This window comes from Camellia sinensis, chromosome 9 (assembly GCF_055761805.1).
Source record: "Camellia sinensis isolate YWXY chromosome 9, ASM5576180v1, whole genome shotgun sequence".
Lineage (NCBI taxonomy): Eukaryota > Viridiplantae > Streptophyta > Magnoliopsida > Ericales > Theaceae > Camellia > Camellia sinensis.
In genome coordinates this window covers 176,540,784-176,557,201 of record NC_138969.1, presented here as the reverse complement: position 1 = coordinate 176,557,201, position 16,418 = coordinate 176,540,784, and the positions used below count along the sequence as shown (strand labels likewise).

At 35.3% G+C, this 16,418-nt stretch overlaps 1 pseudogene; it reads left to right on the top strand.

The window, feature by feature from the left end:
* Positions 1-2,509: 2,509 nt before the first annotated feature.
* Positions 2,510-13,287, top strand: LOC114306361 (cysteine-rich receptor-like protein kinase 10; annotated as a pseudogene).
* Positions 13,288-16,418: the final 3,131 nt, after the last annotated feature.

Sequence of the window (16,418 nt, the reverse complement as noted above, 5' to 3'; positions counted from 1 at the left end):
GTCCTCGGGGACGTCAAGCTTTTTGAGAGCAGCAATCCAACCAAGGGTGAAACCCTTGTTGCATGCCTGCTTCACCTGACCTTTGTAGTCTGTCGTGACATCGGCTACCCCCTCAGCATATGCCTTTTCATCTACGTCCTTGATCTTGGTATGTTTTGTGGCTAGGGCATCTTGCAGTTCTTTTTGGGTCTCGGCCATCTTTGCCTCAGACTTTTTCTTTTCAACCGTGAGGACCTTGGCGATAGCCCTGGCAGCGTCAGCTTTTTCCTCGACCTCGTCTTTAGCTTTAATGGCTGCCTCGGCCTGATCTGCCAAGGTCTTCATCTTGTCCTTGGCCTTAATAAGGGACTTCTGTAAAGCTAAGACCTCCCTGGTCTTGTCGGCTAACTCCTTCTTCATTTCAAAAGCTTGCATAGGGAAGGAGTGGGCGTGCTGAATCGCCTGAAAAGAAAATGAACAAAACAAAAGTTAGTAAAATTCTCTAAGTATGAAAGAATAGAGAAAGAAAAATACTAAGTGTGAAAGACTTACTTGAACAGAATATTGGAGCATCAGAGCGAAGTTTTCGTACTCCCTCATCTTTTCGTTTCGGTTAAGATCGTTTGGAAAGAGCAAAGCCATAGAGAGGGCGACGCCAATTTCAAGGTCAGTCGCGCTGTCGCCAGCTCTGATCAGCTTGTCCTCGATAGTAATCAGAGGGGCCCAGGGGGCGTCTAGTTTCATTGGCCCCAAGGTTGTGACCGACTCAGACCTTGGCCTTTTTGACCGAGTGGATTGGGATGGGCCTCTTTTCGGTGGTGGAGGGGGTATTTTCACTCTCAGCCAATTTTAAAATTGGTAAGGTGTCCTCAGTATCAATCTGAGTCACCGTTGCCTTTGGCTGAGCCTTCTTCAGCCTTTTTTGTTTCGGCTTCGGTTGAGGCTGAGGTGGTGCTGGTTGAGCGTTAACGGTGGTAGGGATGTCAGCCAAAAGATCCGCTGCGACTGCTTTTTTATGGCCTATCTTAACGGCGATTGCAGTTCGGCGTCTTCGTCGGCGTTGAGATGGAGGGATCAAATAAGGAGCCGAAGTTGATGGTAGCTTAGCTGGATCAGAGGTTGATCCTTGGTCTGGCCGAGACTATGCAGTTGTTGGAGATGTAGTGGCAGATGAAGGAGACGTGCTCTTCTTCTTCTTCGGAACGTCAGGAAGAACCGACTTGTAAGTCAGGATGAAGTTGAGCAGTAGAGAGGCTCTCCGCTTATAAACTGGCAGGTCCAGTAGCTTCTTCAAGTCCTTGCTGGGGAAGAAGGACTTGTGAAAGCCCTTTGGTGGCTGTGGAAGAGCTGCAAAAAAAAGAGCATAGATGTTAGAACAAAGTGTTGAAAACTTAAACAGGGAAGCAAATGAGAGGTGACGCTTGGCTCTTACCATCTCCTTCCCTGCAAACTGTTCGGCTTAGGGGATAAAGGTGGAGGTCATCGTTTGGTTGAAACTCCCAGTTGCCCGAGATGATGATGTAATCGTCTCCAGCACCCTTGTTTGAGTCTGGGAGGTCGGCAATGAGCTTGTACTCAGTGGACCTCGGCTTGAGGTAATAGATGTGGCCTTTTTCTAATTTCAGGCGACACATGGTGTAGCAATACTGGATGTCGGCAAGGATAACCCTAGCATTTTCTTTCTTGGCTAGGGCGATTATACCATTGATAACTCGGTAAGAGTTGATGGCAAGTTGCATTGGGTTCAATTTGTAGTAGTGGAGGACTTCTAGGAAAAGGATGTCAAGTGGAAACCTAAGTCTACACTCGACAAAGGCCACAACGGGGAAATGCATAAAATTTTCATCAGACATGATGGAGTCTTCCTCCCCAGCCAGCCTGAGATGAACATCGGCTGGGATAGAGAACTCCTGCCTAAAGTATTCTACCTTAGTTGGGGTATCTACCCTATATTTCCACATATCCATGATGTCAGCTTGGAAGGAAGGTGTTGGATTTTGGAAGAAAGTGTTTTGTAAGGGTTTAAGGGACTTTGGCTAACACCTAAGTTCGCGCTGGGGTAAGCATTTGTGTGGATCGAAGGGGAATTCATTTCAGTTTTCCCTAAGATTTGTGTGTTCTATGGCAAATCTCAAATCTAAGTCTAGGCAAGTGAAGATTAAAGGCAAGAATTTGGAAAAAACACAGAAAGAAGAAATAAAAACAAAAATTCAGAATCAAGAGTAATGATGCTCTATCAAAGAACACTGTGATAGAGTGTGTGCAAACGCGCATGGTCAAGAACAGTGGCAAGGCACGCAATATGTGTGTATAAACGTGCAAACCCAGAAACGGGGGAAGTAGAGTATGTTTTAAGCATACAGGGGATGAAATTTGAAGCACAGATATGAACAGGAGCATATGAGTATGTTCAAACGAGATTAATATACAGAGGCAATGGAAAGAGAAACAAGAAATTGAGACGGAGGAACAGAGAACTTACCAAGGAAAAGAAGGCCGGTGTAAAATACGTCGGTAACGGACGGTAGTAATGAACGAAGAAGTGCAGCAAAAAGCCTCGTTGGAAGGGGAAAGTAAAGGTGGTTGCAGAAAGCTTCACGAGAACAATGATGGCGGATTTGGAAGAGAGAAGTTAGAGAGAGAAGGAGTTGGGAGTTTGGGAGCAAGAATGCAAAAGTGAAGAGACGGGGAGAAAGAGAGATGATTCTTATCAAAACCATGAAATGGTGGCAAAATGGCAATTATGGTGCCTAGGACGACGTGCTTGTTAGACGGCGCATGCAGATGTGAGACGACTTAATGGCACGTATCAAACACGGCTCAGTAGGGGAAAGACGCGTGGCATAAACGGTTGAAATACTGTGCGTGCTAGCTCATACACGTGATGAAACTCTTGGAGTTCTTGATTAAATGAAGCAAATACCTTGGCTAGGAGGGCGGTTTTGGCTGAGAAACTTGAACGAACTTGGTTGTTGGTTCCAAGTATTGATAAAAGGAGACTATAGGTCTTGGTCGTATTGAGTCAACGAGTTCTCACTTCGGCAATAAATGATGAAGCGAGCTTAGCCGACGTGATAGATGGAAGAAATGAAATAGGTTCCATCACCTCAGGATGCCGAGGTAATAGAACCTAGGGGGCAGTTGTGGGAGCGTAATTATTGGACGAATGCACATGGCCGAGGTGTCACTGGAGTGCCAGCCGGGGTGCCATGTGTCCTGGTCATGACGCTGAAGTGATCTCGGCTAGGCCGAGGTTATCTATGAGAGTACCGGAATTCGGGATAAGTGGATAAGGGACAAGAGTCCTAGAATGGGAGAAGACTTCTTCTATTGGGACTGGGTTTGTGTTGGCTATAAAAGAGAGGCACCCCCATGGGTCTAAGGTACACTTTTTATATTCTGAATAGTAAGTTAAGCACTTTTGCTATCTTTGAGTGATAACTGATTTGATCGTCGGAGTGTCCCTAGGTGAACGAACCACCATAGGAATCTCTTCTTTCTGTTGCAGGTCGTTCGGGCTTAATCTATTCTGCCGGTGTTTTCCAGTTGAGTACCTAGTTGGCAGTGTGGTCAGAAATTAACACACGCAGGGGGATGTAGCATCACTCAATGAATTTTAAAAAATCAAAAAGTTTTATATTTTTAAATTCTATTCTTCTAGATAAATTACAAAAAATTTAAATTATGGAAAAAATTCCACTAAATACAAATAATAATAGGGTAAAGCACCAATAAATCTCAAATTTAATCTTATGAATAGTTTGATCATCTATTTTTTCTTATGGATCCAAAGGTCTCATTCTAGTGTGAATTACATAAATGACCAAGGACAAACGTGTGTGATATGTGTTGAGGGATAAATGCAAATTTTTTCATAATGTTGAAATTACTAAACATATACGTTTCCCAAATGTAACATGCTAACGTAACATACTAAAAAACATTTTAGTGTACATTTCTCAAACGTAATAACATAACATTCCAAAAAAACTCCTTAGTATACTTTTCTCAGACATGACATTTCAATCAATGTAACAAACAAAAACTCTTTAGTGTACCTTTTCCAAACATAACATTCTAATATAACATACTAAAAAACTCCTTAGTGTAATTTTCTCAAACGTAATGACGTAACATTCTAAAAAAATTCATTAATATATTTTTTTCAAATGTAACACTTCAATCAATGTAATGTACATAATATATAAAAATTCCTTAGTATACTTTTTCCAAACATAACACTCTAATATAACACTCTCATGTAACATGGAATAACACACTAATAGAAATGTAAATTTTTAAGCTCGACAACCAATATTTCAGCCACCAATCTCTCTAAAAAGAAACTTTTGCACCTCACATTTCCATTCTCATCCCAAAAATGAATCAAAAAATTAGAAAAATAAATCACAAAAGGGCATTCACTTAAACTCAAATGGCACCAAATCAAATAAATATAACTTTTCAAAATAAAATGGATTAATTAGTTCATAAGAAAACACTTAGGACTAAATAGATCGACATTTCTTTATATGAGATTCATGGATAAATTTTCCATAATAATAATATGAGACTTTTTATTTAACTCCCTAGAAAACATTTTTTATTAGTCTAAGGACAACTAAATTATATATGTGTTAGTTTAAGGATATTGACACTTTGTTTCTTTTTATTTATTATTATTTGTTTTTTAAGACAAAATTACTCTTACTATAGTTTCATTACTTTATTACCTCTAATTGTCATTGTCACTGCCACCTCTGATTGCCAATAGTCACCTTCGGTCACTGGTGACAACTTTCTAGTGACCACCGTTGGTACAGTTTTCCGGTGATAATTTTTCGGTAACTCTCCAGTAATGAAATTTCACTAACTTAGCACAGTGAAAATTCTCTATGTTAATTTTTGGTGACTCTCTTGTAAAGTGAAATTTCACTATGCCATGTGAGTGAAATTTATATATTTTCGAAAGCATAATATTTAGCACAATGAAATTTCTCTAAATTAGTGAAAGTCATAATCAAAGTTAATGAAATTTCACTAACAAATTCTAGCGAACATTTGAAATCAATGAACGTCAAAAGAAGAAACATACAGATCAAACAATATAACAAAATATCTATCAATTAATAACATATAAATCAACCAAATCTATTTAAAAATCAACATATAACACAAAAATAATGATATTGGGGGTAGAGAGAGAGAGAGAGAGAGAGAGAACAGTAAAATCAATCGGATCTGAAGACGACGGTGGATGGACAGTGTTAAAAAGAGAGAAAAATAACAAACGATGAGATTAACTAAATTTGGATAGGACATGTGCAAATAGTAGTGGATGCCAGTTGACGGTAGAAAAAGATGCAGTGAATGATAGTAAAACAGTATTGGTGGATATAGTGACGATAGTAGAAGTGGTGGCGGTGATGGTTGATATGGTAGGGGCAATGTTGTAGATAAATTGCAAATACACTCCTAAGATTTGCTTAAAATACGGATTGTGCCCTATGATTTTGGAAATTATAAATATTTCATTGTCAAAACTTTTTATTTAATAGAAGTAACAAAAAAAGTAAAATTTCTAATTACTTTTCCATACAACAATAGAATTATATGAATTATTAATTAAAATATATTTCTAACATCATTAAAATTATTAATTGATTTTATGATCTATTAATAAAAGGGAAAATTCCTTATGCGATTAGAAAACTTAAAAGGACAAAATGTAATTTGTAGAACCACTGAAGTAAAATAACAAGGTTTGGAGAAAAGAATAGGAATTTCTGACCATTTATATTGAAGTTTATCGTTATCCTCTTTGAATTTCACATTATAGGAATTTTAACTAGCAAGCCAATTGGGATGTATCCCTTCAAAATAAAACAATTGGCTTTTTTTTTGGGGAGACTTATGTATAGGTCATAAAAGGTGAATTTATTATTCAATATGTCTTATAATAATTAATGACATTTTTCATCAAATACTATTAAAAAATGCCACTGATTGTTAATTTTTAGTGATAATTTGAAAATTGTCACAAAAATATCACTAATTATAAGTTTTAGCGTTAGTTTATAAAACTTGTCATAAAAAAGAGTTACTAATTTTCAACTTTCAATGACAGTTTGACAAATTCATCACAGAAATACGTCACTAATCGTAAATTTTAGTTACAATTTATAAAAATCGTGGCAAAAAAAAGTCACTAATTGTCAATTTTTAGCGACATATGCAAAAAATAGTCACAAAAAATTATTTTTAGTGACGATTTTATTAGGACTTATTTTTAATAGGATTTGATGGGAATTAAGTCCAACTATTAGGACCCATTGGTAGTTTATCCTTCTTTTTATTATTTTTTGGATAAATTGCAAATGCACTCCTAAGATGTGCTTAAAATATGAATTGTCCCCCATGATAATATTTTATTTTATTTAATAGAAGTGACAAGAAAAGTGAAATTTCTAACTAATCTTTTACACAACAATAAAATTATATGAATTATTAATTAAAATATATTTATGATGCCATTAAAATTGTTTATTGACTTTATCATTTATTAATAAAATGGGTCATTTGTTATGCGCTTATAAACTTAAAGGGACGGAATGTAATTTGTAGAATCACGAGGGTAATTCATATTTTAAATAAATCTCAAGATGTGTATTTGTAATTTACTTTTTTTTAATACTTTTTTTTTTGTATTTAATGATTTTTTATTATTTTTTAGTAAATCGGGACAATTACAAGTCAATGAAATTGATAAAAAAAAATTTACACAGACATGGAGGGTACAATTCAGACTTACAACCCCATGTTTTACAATTTTTTTTTTTTAAAGTTTTGTAGCCTGCATTGTTATTTCCCTTTATAAATTTGGTGAACTTGGAACTTAGAAAAAAATTGACACAAATTAAAAATGAAAAAACACAACACAAAACACAAAATTATCGACAAAAAATGTCTCTTTTAGCTTGATCTCAAATTCATTTTTTTGCAGATTTTAGGTAACCGAACCTTTCCATCTTAACTACTTGTTCATCAATCAATTGAAACCCAAAAATATGCGGAGGAAGAGTTTGATCACCATGATGATCCCTTTAACACCCCACAACCCTTTTTGTTCTTTCCTTTGTTTTCTTTCTCATCCTCAGCACCACAACTTACACTCCCAACAGCACATACCAAACCAACCTCAACACCCTCTTATCTGTTCTCTCCTCTAATTCCATCACCACCACCAATGGCTTCTCCAACTTCACCGCAGGCCTCAAGCCCCCCGACATAGCCTACGGCCTCTTCCTCTTCCGTGGTGATGTTTCCACCGCCGTCTGTCAAGCCTGCGTCTCTACTGCTACTAAAGAAGTAGTCCAAAAGTGTCCCAATTCGAAGGTTGCCACGATTTGGTACGAAGATGCATATTGCGATGCTTGAACCAATCTATCTTCTCCTATGTGGATCAGACAATTGCACTTAGTTTGGTTAATGTGCAAATGTTACAGAATTAAACCGATTTGTAGAAGTCTTGGAAAGTGTAATGGATGATATAGTTACTTGGGCTTCCTCTTGTTCTTCGGATAGTCAGTATGGAAAGAAGTTTGCAACTAAAGAAGCTAAATTTACACCGCTTCAAACAGTGTATGGGCTCGTACAGTGCACGCCGGACCTATCTAGTTCTGATTGCAATAATTGCCTTAGATATGGTATCTCAAATTTGGCTAGTTGTTGTATGGGAAAGCAAGGTTTAAGATTTTGGTATCCAAGTTGTGTTGTCTGGTATGAGTTGCGCCCCTTCTATAATGCCACCACCACCGCCACTGCACCACCGCTACCGGTTCTTCCTCCTCCTCCTCTAGGTCCTCCAATAAGCAATTTAGGTAAAATTAAACCCTATATGTTATTGGGCATCATTAGTGATCAAAATTATTTATTTTGTAAGATTATTGAGTAGATTACATGAATATTAAATTATTCATTAAATATCAATAATTAGATAATTGAAATGAGATTTGATTTAAATAATGGAAGCTACTTTGTCTCCGATCCACCAAAAAGAGCCAACGCAGGGACGGTCCCACCCTTAGGGGGCCTAAGCATAGTTTTAAATCGCGGTATTGGGTAATGTAATGGTATCGGTCGCGGAGTATCGGTATCAGTAGTATCGACCGGTACGTATCGGGAATCAGGTGTCGAGACCGTGAAATTTTAAAAATCATTAACAATCCCTCTAAAACTCAATTTTATGCTTGTTTTGACTCTTTCAGACTTAATTTATCATATTTTATCAAAATTTTGATATGTAGGAGCACTTTTAGCCTTGATTTTGATTTCAATATTTATTTTTCTTGTCTTTTTTCCCTTGCTCAACTAAGAAAAATATATATATATATATATTAATACAAACAGAGGTATAGGTGTATAAATAAATAAATAAAAAATAAATAAAACCAAACAATGGCTTAAAAAGGTATAGAATAGTGGCTTAAAAAGTAGGCTTAAAAAAAACCTATCCTCTCTCTCTCTCCCTCTCTCTTTATCTCTAAAAAATGCAGAACGGTGGCTTCCAAAGGCAATTACGAAACAGAAAAAAAAAAAAAATTTGAAATGCAAAACACAAACAGAGCATAGAAAGAAGCTTTCACATTGCATAAGTTCTGTGGTTGCCCACTTTTGTTAAAGCTCCACCCAAGAATATAGTGGTTGGTTACGAGTAAATAGTCCAGTAGAAGAAGAGAAACCAGCATACAAAGAATCCAAAAGAATTGAAGAAATATTGATGTGTGTTGACAAGAGAGGTTGGTCTGATTTTGGACTTCTAATAGGAGCCAACAACTCAAGGCGAACAACAGAACAACAACAACAAACAGAACCAGAAACAACAAAACAGAAACAGTGCATAAAACAGAGCACAATTTCATCCGTACCGGCTGTATCGAAACTGTATCGCTCCATGTATCGGATTCAGGCCGATACGTATCGGGAATCGGACAATACGGCTGTGAATTTTATTCCCACCGGTATACCGGTCCATATCCGAATCGACGGTCCAATTTTTCGGTACGAATCGGCCGGTACGTACCGTACCGGCCGATATTTAGAACTATGGGCCTAAGGTAAAATCTTAAATTGAGGCCTTTTACTACTTTGTCTCAAATTTCTTGTTTAAGTTTTATAGAACGGCTATTAGACCAGCTATGTTGTATGGGACAGAGTGTTGGGCAACCAAGAAATAACATATAGATAAGATGAGTGTAGCTAAGATGAGGATGCTAAGGTGGATGTGTGGTAAGACTAGACAAGACAGGATTATGAATGAGTGTATTCAGGAATTGGTAGGAGTAGCACCGATAGAAGATAAGTTGAGAGAGAATCGTTTGAGATAGTTTGGTCATATTCAACGGAGACCAACGGAGGCAGTAGTGAAGAGATGCGATACTGTAACGGTAGATGGAAGTGTTAGGGGACGGGGTAGGCCTAGATTAACGTTGACTAGCGTTTTAAATAGAGATATGAATCTACTTAATTTGACTAATGAAATAGCCTTTGATAGGGCCACGTGGAGAAGAAGGTTTCATGTAGCCGACCCCATTTGATGGGACTTAAGGCTTGGCTTGGTTTGGTTTGGTTCAAACTTACACTCAATTGAAGAAATAATTAGATCTATTATATATATATATATGTGAATAATTAATTTTAAAAGAGTTTTCAGTAGATTGCATTGTTTTGTCATTAATAATTTTCATCAAACTGTATTTTTTTTATACAAATTATATATATTTTAATATAAGAAGATAAATGACTAGAACGGGAGACATTTATAGAGTATTCCAACAATTTTTTTATTTTATTTTATGTACTTCCGATATGTAATTTTTTAGATTCTTACAAAACTCTTGCGTTATGTTTGAATTATAAATTTGAATAAAAATTTGAAAAAAAAAAAGAGAAAAACATTATCTTATATTTTATTCATATAGAACTTATTTTTTTCTTTTCTTTTTTAAATCCTTACTGAAATTTATGATGCAAACATAATCTTAAAATTTCTTGTGAGTCCCTTATTCACACTAAATTAAAAATCAATAAAACTGAACCATAGCATGTAATTTTTTTTGGTTCCTTAATTAATAAAATTGAAGAGTTCAGTTTAATGATAAATTTTCTTTTAGCTCTAGTTGAACCAAACCAAACCTGCTTATTTCCTTAATAGAGACTGAAACATAGAAGATTGAAAGAATTATGCTGGGGCTTATATATAAAAGCAATAAGGACTTTTATTAATTACCACATATAAGGCTTTTGTATACCTGAAGTCTGTAATACACACATAAATTATGGGGCCTCTCATAAGGGTGTGGCCTAAGGCAGCTGCCTATATGGCCTAAGGGTAAGGCCGGCCTTGACCGAACGTTCCACTTTGGTCCACAGACCCAATACAAGTCCTATTTATATGATTTGATATGTTAATATATCAAATCTTTTTACATTGTTCATCAAAAACATAATTGCAAGATCATTTGTTTTGGGTACGTAGATCATTTGTTTATTCCAAGTTTGTCTTCCAATCATGTTCTTGACTTTGAATTTCAAATTTATAGTTTTTCGTACTTGATTTTTAACTATAAACTGCTACATCGACCATAATTTTCACATGTGAGCTATTCTTTACTTGTGAACACTTTCAACAAAAACATTTTTATTTTTCTTGTTGATGCAGGAAAAGGTGGAATCTCATCACAAGTACTCATTGCCATCATTGTCCCAATTGGAGTCTCTGTTTTGCTTTTCGTTGTATGCTCTCCTTCCAAAGTAATAAAACAAAGAAGAAATATGGTCCCAGTGCAGAGGATAGTGGTAAAGAAAAAAAAAAAATCATCTTTTGTTTTAACCATTTATTCTTCTAATAATAAATCCATAAATCCTTTACATTTACCTTTTGATTTGTCCAGTTGGGACTGAAATTACAACAGTACAATCCTTGCAATATGATTTGGGTACAGTTCAAGTTGCCACAAACAACTTTTCTGACAAAAACAAAATTGGTCAAGGTGGATTTGGACATGTCTGCAAGGTTAGATGTCATTTGTAATTGTACATGATTTCAACGACGTAAAATACAGTAATATTATTCTACACAAACGAATTTTTTACTCGGTTTGCTTACAGTAGATGCAAAGTAATAGGTTCCACAACTATTTCTTACCATAAACCAATAAACCTCACTAGTTTTATGTCTAGTGGTAAAAATTCATTTGTGTAAAACATTTTCTAAAGTAAAAAAAAAAAAAATGAAAATTAGAAGTTTTAAAATTTTGGATCCAAAATTTAGTAAATGTCATATATTCTCAGGGCATACTTCCTAACGGATCAGAGATAGCAGTGAAGAGGTTATCTCAAAACTTGGGGCAAGGTGCAGTAGAATTCAAGAATGAAGTTGTATTGGTAGCCAAGCTTCAACATAGAAATCTAATGAGGCTACTGGGATTTTGTTTAGAAGGAGAAGAAAAGATACTCATTTATGAATTTGTCCCCAACAAAAGCTTGGACTACTTACTATTCGGTTTGGCTCATTCAAACAACTCTAGTTCTTCATAATATTTTTTTTATTTTATTTCACAGTAAAACAATGTCAATGAATATACATTCTTTGTACTCGAATTTATTAAGAAACTAACCTAGTAGGCTAGTATTGCAATGCATGCTAAGAAAAGAAACCCATTTACACTCTATTTAGATTATAGATTTGGATTGGAAATTGGAAAGAAAAAGGGAAATGGAAAAAAAAAAAAAGCTTATATTTTATTCATATTTTTTCTTTTTCTTTTTTAAATCTCTATCCAGATTTATGATCGAAACATAACCTTATTGTATTCCTCTCCTATTGTTTCCATCTCATCTTGAATAGCATTGACACATATCATACCCATGTCTAATTCCTCACGGCTAAATTGAGCATATATTCTGATCAATGTACAGATCCACAACATGAAAAGTTGAATTGGTCAAAACGTTACAAGATTATAGGAGAAATAGCTTGAGGGATGCTTTATCTTCATGAAGATTCCAGACTTAGAATTATACATCGTGATCTCAAAGTTAGCAATATTCTATTAGATGAGGATATGAATGTGAAAATTTCAGATTTGGGAATGGCTAGGATCTTCGGTGTGGATCAAACTCAAGGAAATACAAGTCGAATTGTTGGGACATAGTAAGTTTTGTGTCACCTAATCCCATTAATTGCACTTGCTATATTTTGGATTAGTTAATTCTTTATGCAATCTCAAGTAAAAGCATCATTCTTTTTCTTCAAATACTCCCCCTTGGACGGGAATAAAATACAAGTGGGTTTATTGCACTTTTACATTAATCTCTATAGTTTTTATTTAAACAAATACAAATGGATTAATTACACTTTTACATTGATCTCTATACTTGTAATTTAAGTAATTTGATCCCTACATTTTAATATTGTAGTTATATTACGTTTGTTGTGGTAGAATGCATACGGTATATACTTTTTAAAATACACACACTATAACAACTCCCATCTATTTAGCTCCTTATGAAAGTAATCTTTGTTGGCACAATATATATATATATATTATAGTAAATCTTGACGCATTATGTCCTCAGTGGTTTAATATATGTGATTTTGTCCACTAAAAATTTGTTTTAAGTAGAGTTTCTTGTAATATTCTGATTCTTTTGCTAAACTAGGGGTTAATGGTTTGCAGAGGTTACATGTCTCAAGAGTATGTAATGCATGGACAGTTCTCTGCAAAGTCCGATGTATTTAGTTTCGGTGTCTTAATTTTGGAGATCGTAAGTGGCAAGAAGAACAATAGTTTTTACCAATCAAATTGTGTTGAAGACTTGCTAAGCTACGTGAGTGATTACATACTTTCTAACTAATATTTTTCTGCTTAGGGATAATATCATCACATCTACATGTTACATGTTATGAATTATTGCAGGCTTGGAAACCATGGAGAGATGTAACACATCTGAAATTGATGGATCCAAATTTGGAAGTCTTACTCAAGAGATAAGGTCACTAGATGCACCCATATAGGATTGTTGTGTGTCCAAGAAAACATTAATGCTAGGCCTTCCATGGCAACGATAGTTTTGATGCTTAGTAGTTACTCCATTACCCTATCAGTTCCTCAGGAACCAACATTCTTTGCTCATAGAGTAATGGGGTCAAATACACTAAAACACCTAGACTCATATCAGTCTACGAGCAAGTCATTGCCATGTTCTTTGAATGAAGTATCGATCACTGAACTAGACCCTCGATAATGTGAGAAATCAAGGCAATATCAAGGTTCAAAGATAGCTCAATGGCATGAGATGAAAATCAGTAAACTCAAAGTTGGACTAAAAGACAGATTTCAACATTTGAAACATTCAAAATAAAATATAGGGTTCAGGTTCTCTCTAGTGCCCTAACCTCGATCCAAAATTCAGATGGGGTCTTTTTTTTTTTGGAGAATTATTTGTTTTAGTTCTTTCTCTGCTTTTGTTTTCTTCATAAGCTTTATTATTGAGAAAATTGTAGCTACACAAACTTTGATTGATGGGTATAAATCTCTTGCACAAGGTGGGATTATCAATTAACTATGAGTCTAACTTCATTCACGGAAATTGTATATGATTTTATTATTGAATGTAGTGTTGGGAAAATGGTTTGGAAACCATTAATAGGTGAATGAAAAATTGACTCCAAAGTGCACCATTTGAGTATAGTTTTAAGATGAAATTTATTTAATTTAAAATTAAATTTATTTGTTATATTTTTGGGTCAAAATTGAACCAGATTAAATTCAAAATTCAAATCTATTTGAAAGATCAATCATATTTGTTTTTTGTACCTATTCCATGGAAGAGTTGTGTTTTTTCATAGAAAAGAGATGCGTTTTTTCATTAAAAAGTCACCATGACCTTTCGAAGAGCCACCAATTCACCTATATAAATTGACCCCCATTGCATTCATTAAATATGTAATTCATCTTGTGTTTCTTTCCTTTTGTACTCTGTCTTTTCTGTAAGAGAATTCTGCATAGTAAAAGTGTACCAGACTTGCTGTTGTAGTTATGCTTCTACAAGGTTCGATCGTTGTATCATGGAAGACGAATGTCTGATAAAAACTCGTGAGCACCATAGCGGAGGATGAATTTGTCTTAAGGAAATTGTGTTCAACACAAGCCTCGATAACATTTGGTTTTGTTTCTAGATTTTACAATCTGTTTGTAAGTTTTCTTCATCTGTAAGTATTTCTGGTTCTTTGTATATAGTTTAGTTTGGTTTTACCCAAATAATTGACATTATGTTCAACTTATTTTTCTGAAATATAATTTGGTAATATATTTGATGCAATGATGACGTGTTTCACATCGTACACATAAGCGATAATTCCAACTATCTTAACAAGACAAATTCCGTATTAATTTTGTTTTATCTAGAATTATTTTGCTATCTTTTTCCCTATTCTAGTTAAATATAAATTTTATATTTTGTATTTTGATTTATTTTTGTGTACTGTTATTTTACTGTGTATATGATTAATCTACTGTGTACGGGTTTAGAATTTTTTGTATCACAACCAAAACTCGCCCCTACAGGTTAAGCATCATAATCGGCCAATAATCCTCGGATTACTGAAGGCCTCCGACTTGAATAATAAAATAAAAAGGGGCTAGCAGAAGAAAATATAGAAACATCTGTAGTCCATTGAGCCGTGTAGACATACGTGGAATATAAATTTCAAAAACTTTATCTACATAGGCGTGGCATCATAATTATAGTATTCCACGCCACATTCATTACAGATATAACAAAAGAGAACTAACCTAATATACACATAAACAGAAAACTTGTTCATATTCCAAAAGAGCTCAAAGACTCAAACATGTGTGTATCACAAAAGGGAACCTTCTCGGGAGACACAATAGCTGGCTGACATAACTGAGACTCCAGGTCATCAACTCTGAGCCTGGTCACGCACCTGTCACCTACATGTATAAATAATAGAGTGAGCTGGAGCCCAGTGAATAATAACAAAGTAAGGGTTTTAACTGAATGATGTCCATAACAGATATAGATTTCAATTCTCTTATCGAAACAGAACATAAGCATATTTGTATCAGAAACAGAGTCATTTTCACATTCATAACATGCGTGGTACATCCATTAGCATTAAAATATCTCTATGGTTAAGCATATCAAGTTCCATAATGGAACCTCCTATACCAGGTAACATATCTTATAAATGGCCACGGTATTATTTCCCCCGGGTGTACGCCTAGGCCACGGTATTGTTTTCCTTGGGCGAGGGCCTGATGACCATAAGGCATAGTATTATGTCCATTGGGCGATGGCCTCTGTTAAGGATACCACGTAGACATTTCAAAGAATTGGATCATCATTCATGTAATCACAAAAATAACCTTTTGTATCATTTGGAAACAGTTCATATCATATAATGTTCAGAAAGAACTACATATCAAATATAACTTTACTAAGTTATTACTCACAGATAATTGCACAGATAGCTTTGATAGCAAACAATGGATCAACAGCTCATGACGCATGACCTACACAAGCATAGCATATGCACATATTGAAACACACGCTCGAGTCGTACTTAATTTATTGCATTTTGTTCTTAGTGTGTTTCTAGCCCTTATTCTCATTATTAGGTCTTAATTAGGGCTTAGGGATGCATAGGATGCAATGGGGAAGGCAAAATGCACTTTGAAACACTTAGCAAAATTTGTTGAAAACAGGGCCTTTGCTCAAACGTAACTTCATTCGCTTGAGCGGAGATTCAAAAATGTGAGAGGTCACTTGAGTGGTATGTAAACTCTGGAGAAATATTAGTTTCTTGATTTTTCCATTCGACGTACGCTTGACGGTCGCTAGAGCATGAGACTGAGGTTTTCGCTCGAGCACAACTCTAGTTGCTCGAGTGGTTTGCAAAACATGAAAACTTTTGGAAGCATGCATTTTACGCTCGAGCCAACTTTTGGTTGCTCGAGCGAAGGTGCAAAACCAAGAGTGCTCGCTTGAGTGCATAATCTATCGCTCGAGCAGTGAGTGCAGATTCTGGAATTTCCATATTGCACTCCCAAGTCCAAAACTTAAATTAAAAGATACAATTCACATCCTTTTGGGCCCAAAACTTGAGGAAACTTGTATAAACTTGGCAAATTTCATGAATTCAAAATCATTTCGCTAAAAAAGCCCAAAAGCATGCCAATTGTGTGAAATCAAACTCAAACTTCAAAGTATAACATATATGCAATGGATTGAGTTCAAAGCTTCCAAATCATAATCAAATAAGGTCAATTGGTGGAGGACATGGTAAACTCTCAAACCTAAGGTAGAATTGGCACATGCATGTGAAAATTACTTCAAATTCAAACTCAAAA